We start from the raw sequence: 6,000 nt of genomic DNA, 5'->3' as shown, positions 1-6,000 counted from the left end.
AAATGTTAAGATGGAAACCAAGTAAATAAATCGTTGTTTTTTTCTATTATTGTTTTTGTTTTCCAGTAAGTGTTTCAGTTTGTTCACATATAATTGCCTTAAAAAGTAGAATCTCGTTTTTATTTTTTGTTTAAGAAGTACTTTTGTGGCGGGTGTGAACCTACAATAATACCAAAAGTTATTTTCTGAAGTTATTTACGCCATTGTTTTACGCTAAGTAAAATAATGAGTTATCTCCCTTGACGACGCCATCTTTTTTTTTGTTCCGAAAGAAAACCGAATTAATTTAATTGAATTGAACAGAAATTGAATTTTAAATTCTTTCTGTTTTTTAAATTAACATTTTATCGTTTTTTTTTATTTTACCCCCGAAGGAAAATAGGTAAAAGGTGTTTGTGTATATATATATATATAAAAGGTAAGTATGATCTCGGCGTAATTCAAAATTCATTTTGTCCAAAATTATTTCAAAACAATGGATGTTGTCCAGTCCAGTTGTCCACTCTAGTTTTTAACTTTTATGTTTGGTTTTTATATTTCTGCAGAATACTGACCACGCTGAAATAATAACATTATTATTTAGAAAACCATTCCGCACTTCTGCACTATTGGGACGAGATTTTGTAATTGATAAATGAAGTTTTCAGACAACAACAACAAAAAAAAATGGTTTCTACTGATTTTTTTGTCAATTCTAATAAATCATAAGATGCCCGGAAAACTCGTACCCGAAAAATTCCCCCCCCTTTTTCCTAGGTAGGAAAACTGGTCCCTTATTGATAAATATCGATTGAAAACACATTTTATGAGCGTTCTTAAAGAAGATATTGTCTTTAAAAGAGAATACACATCTCATAATATTTTAAATTATTTTTACCTCTTGTTTTAAAAAAATAAACTTGATCACGGAGTCAAGATACGAAAAACAAAACCAAATATTTATTTAAAAAATTCTTTAAACTGAATTAATTCTTCTAAATAAAATAATTGCTGTGGGTTTGTATTACTGTACACATAGATTCAAAAAAGTTATCAAAAAACAAATATATAACAAATAAATGTTATCAAAGGCAAGATAAGTTACTTTTCTGCCAAACTGGATATATTTTTCGTGTTTTTATTCAATGTAACATGTTTATTCAGCTCGAAAGCCATACAGTGTTTACCGATGTATTGGAAAATTAAAGATGGCGACCGACTCTCTCTTTAACACGGTAAGTTTGGGAAAAGGTGTTATAAATAAAAAAACTGGATAAAATACTGTTAAAACTCGCTCAATATATGTTACCATTACATAGGTTGACATATATTCGGCGGGTTTTTAATAGTATTTTGTCTGTTTTTTTATTTATAACACCTTTTCCCAAACTTACCGTGTTAAAGATTGATTGAGGCGCCATCTTGAATTTTCTGAATAAACATGTTACATTGAATAAAAACACGAAAAATATGTCCAGTTAGGTAGAAAAGTAACCTATCTTGCCTTTGATAACATTTATTTGTTATATATTTGTTTTTTGACAACTTTTTCGAATCTATGTGTACAGTAATACAAACCCACAGCAATTATTTTATTTAGAAGAATTAATTCAGTTTAAAGAATTCTTGTGTTATTACAAAACAACAAAAAAAGGAAACACGGTCTTATGTGATTTTGGTACCGCGCTGAAATGATAATGTTATTTCAAAAGCCATTCTTAACATGGGGAGGGTATCGTTTAAAAGTCATTACGGGGGCACTTGTGCAGTATGCAGACGGCGGCTATTGTTAGAGGGCGATAACTCCAATTTCTTTTTGGTCAAATAACGTAGCAAATAAGTAACAAACAAGATTTTTTTCCGAACAGAAAAATATTTGAAACCCAAACATTTATTGTATCTAAATGTATCAATATATAATTGTAAAAACATTTATTGTATCAAAATGTATCGATATATAATTATAAAAACATTTATTGTATCAAAATATATCAATATATAATTTTAAAAACATTTATTGTATAAAAATGTATCAATATATAATTATAAAAACATTTATTGTATCAAAATGTATCAATATATAATTATAAAAACATTTATTGTATCAAAATGTATCAATATATAATTGTAAAAACATTTATTGTATCAAAATGTATCAATATATAATTATAAAAACATTTATTGTATCAAAATGTATCAATATATAATTATAAAAACATTTATTGTATCAAAATGTATCAATATACAATTATAAAAACATTTATTGTATCAAAATGTATCAATATATAATTATAAAAACATTTATTGTATCAAAATGTATCAATATATAATTATAAAAACATTTATTGTATCAAAATGTATCAATATATAATTATAAAAACATTTATTGTATCAAAATGTATCAATATACAATTATAAAAACATTTATTGTATCAAAATGTATCAATATATAATTATAAAAACATTTATTGTATCAAAATGTATCAATATATAATTATAAAAACATTTATTGTATCAAAATGTATCAATATATAATTATAAAAACATTTATTGTATCAAAATGTATCAATATATAATTATAAAAACATTTATTGTATCAAAATATATCAATATATAATTTTAAAAACATTTATTGTATCAAAATGTATCAATATATAATTATAAAAACATTTATTGTATCAAAATGTATCAATATATAATTATAAAAACATTTATTGTAAAAAAATGTATCAATATATAATTATAAAAACATTTATTGTATCAAAATGTATCAATATATAATTATAAAAACATTTATTGTATCAAAATGTATCAATATACAATTATAAAAACATTTATTGTATCAAAATGTATCAATATATAATTGTAAAAACATTTATTGTATCAAAATGTATCAATATATAATTATAAATCATTTATTGTATCAAAATGTATCAATATATAATTATAAAAACATTTATTTAAAAGCAAACGTATTATTTTTTTAATGATTGCTTCCGCAAAGCATTTTCTTTCACTTTCTTCGTATATATCCCAGACTTTATTTTTAATCGCGTGTGAATTTATTTTATTTTTTTTAGTTTTTTTTCTTTGGGTAAATTTGATTCGTAATTTTATTTCGTGCTTGTTTTTATTTTATTTTTATTTAATTTAATTTAATTTTTATTATTTTCTCCACTAAATATTATTTTTTTGTTAAATTATTTTTCATACATATTCAAATAATGTGTATACCCTCCCTTTTTTTTTTTTTGGCCTCAAATAGTACCTTCAAAAAGTTTTCGTGATTAAATAAACCAAAGAAAACCTTTTGCGTATGCGCTTTGAAGGAATAATGATTAAATAAAAACACCAGGGCCCACGTTCCCCGTGAACTACCAATTTTTCTAAATAAAATATTTGTTTTATTATTTGATAATACAAGAAGTGTTTTTTTTTTGTTGTTGTTTGTTTCGTAATAACACAAGAAATGTTAAAAACTAAAGTTTTTTTTTTTTTAGAAATATATGGTTTCGTTTTTCGCGTCTTTCGTTCGGCTTCATTACATAATCAACCGTATCCACGTCCGGTAGCTTGATTTTTTCCCGAGCAGTGATCTTGGACATTACCTAAAAATATACAAATGTATTATCCGTGGGGGGGGGGCTCATTTTAAAACTATATCCACATCAGTATTTTCTTGAATTTTCTATTTTTGAGTGATTATCGAGACTCCTTAGATGTGATTATTTCATGTCGGACATTTTTTGTACAAAAGTAACACTCTACATTACTTGTTTTTTTTTAAAAACTAAATAAACACTTTAAAATAAGTTGAACCACCAAAAACTTTTGAAGTTAGGTAGAAAACGAACGCTTAGACAAATCAATTTAATTTTTTTAAAACAACAGTAAACAAGTAAAAATATTTTTTAAAAATATTATGGGGTGTGTATTCTCTTTTAAAGACAATATCTTCTTCAAGAACGGTCATAAACTGTATTTTCAATCGATATTTATCAATAAGGGACCAGTTTTCCTACATAGCAAAAGGGTACGAGTTTCCCGGGGTCGAGTTTTCCGGGTATGAGTTTTCCGGAGACGAGTTTTCCTAAATTCAATCACAAATTATGCAGCCGAAATTACCTGAATTTTACTTAATTATTAAAAAGAAAAAAAACAAACTTTAACCGTATTAGCAGGTGAAAAACTGCCGCCACCTTGTTTAAATCAAAATGGAAAATTAATTGTCTTTTGGACTCTCCTGTGTCTTACGATCGTTTTCGTCAAATTCTATTTTTATTTTCTATAATAAATAATTTTCAACCTATCGATTTTCGTAATTTTTGGATATAATCATCTTAAAAATATGAGGAGAGCATTGTTTTCATTTGAAATTCAGTTTCATGATTTCTGAAATCTCGTCCCAATAATGTAGAAGCGCCAACCATTCTTAACATGGGGAAGGAAGGGTGTTTTATAACTATTCTGTACTTTCACCTAACAATTTAATTAAAAAAAAAAAGACAGTCAATGTCAAGATTCTTTCCAACTCAAAAAAAAACAACCTTTTACAATCATGATTATACAGGTTTTCAGGGCTACTGAAAACGAAAAAGCATTTAAAATGGGTGCAGAAAAATAGTTTCCATGATATAAAGAAATTAAATTTTCAAAAAGTGGGGAGGGGATCACTTACCTATATAAATTTAACATAAAATGAGCGTGAGTGCTCATTTTATGTTAAAATTATATAGGTAAGTGATCCTGGCCACCTAGTGATGATTTTTTTTTTTTTTCTCATTTGGACTGCCTGAAAGTTTGTTTTTGTTTGTTTGTTTGTTTCTCATTTGGACTGCATTTAAATTTTCTGCAAGCAAACAGTTTTCCAAATATTAAGAAATGTAATTCCTTATGTTAACAGTTGTGGCCATTTCTGTATGCGCAAAAATAATACAAAAATAAATATGCATGTGCAGAAATGGCAACTGCTGATAACATAATGAATTACATATAAACATTTTATGATAACGTAATGAAATGCACAAAAGTTTCTTAAATGATTAATTTTTTTTTTTATAAGACAAGACTTTTATTAAAAACGGTCCAGAAATGTTATTCTCTGAAAATGTACTTTGACATTTTGTTGCATACTGATCTATGACATTTTTGTCTCATTGTGTGTGGGGGGTAGGAGGTGTTTAACATATGCATAAACAGTATACCTATTGTTATTATGTCTTTTTTTTCTGCTAAGCTGCGACAGTGTTTGGCTATGGAAATATATATAATCTCTCACATTCTGAAAATTAATATATATATATATTGTTTGAATTTTTATTTATTTTTTTTTCTGCTGGGCTGCGACGGTGTTTGGCTATGGAAATATATATAATCTCTCACATTCTGAAAATTAATATATATATATATATATATATTGTTTGAATTTTTATTTTTTTCTGCTGGGCTGCGATGGTGTTTGGCTATGGAAATATATATACTCTCTCACATTCTGAAAATTAATATATATATATATATATATATATATATTGTTTGAATTTTTATTTATTTTTTTTCTGCTGGGCTGCGACGGTGTTTGGCTATGGAAATATATATACTCTCTCACATTCTGAAAATTAATATATATATATATATATATATATATATATATATTGTTTGAATTTTTATTTATTTTTTTTTCTGCTGGGCTGCGACGGTGTTTGGCTATGGAAATATATATAATCTCTCACATTCTGAAAATTAATATATATATATATATATTGTTTGAATTTTTATTTATTTTTTTTTTCTGCTGGGCTGTGACGGTGTTTGGCTATGGAAATATATATACTCTCTCACATTCTGAAAATTAATATATATATATATATATTGTTTGAATTTTTATTTATTTTTTTTTTCTGCTGGGCTGCGACGGTGTTTGGCTATGGAAATATATATACTCTCTCACATTCTGAAAATTAATATATATATATATATATATTGTTTGAATTTTTATTTATTTTTTTTTCTGCTGGGCTGCGA

The 6,000-nt window shown here is 25.6% G+C and overlaps 1 protein-coding gene across 1 annotated transcript in view; it reads left to right on the top strand.

Moving 5' to 3' along the window:
• The first annotated feature begins 251 nt into the window (after nt 1–251).
• Nucleotides 252–6,000, top strand: part of LOC145270179 (uncharacterized) — a 179,457-nt gene continuing 173,708 nt past the window's right edge. The window contains exon 1 of the mRNA XM_080125806.1: nt 252–418. The gene's annotated coding sequence lies outside the window, so the exon portion shown is untranslated. The remainder of the gene's footprint in view (nt 419–6,000) is intronic.

The sequence above is a fragment of the Euprymna scolopes genome, chromosome 46 (genome assembly GCF_053919585.1).
Source record: "Euprymna scolopes isolate OS-2025 chromosome 46, ASM5391958v1, whole genome shotgun sequence".
Classification (NCBI taxonomy): Eukaryota; Metazoa; Mollusca; class Cephalopoda; order Sepiida; family Sepiolidae; genus Euprymna; species Euprymna scolopes.
Note: the sequence above shows the minus strand (reverse complement) of the source record. Positions and strands in the feature narration are given on the sequence as shown.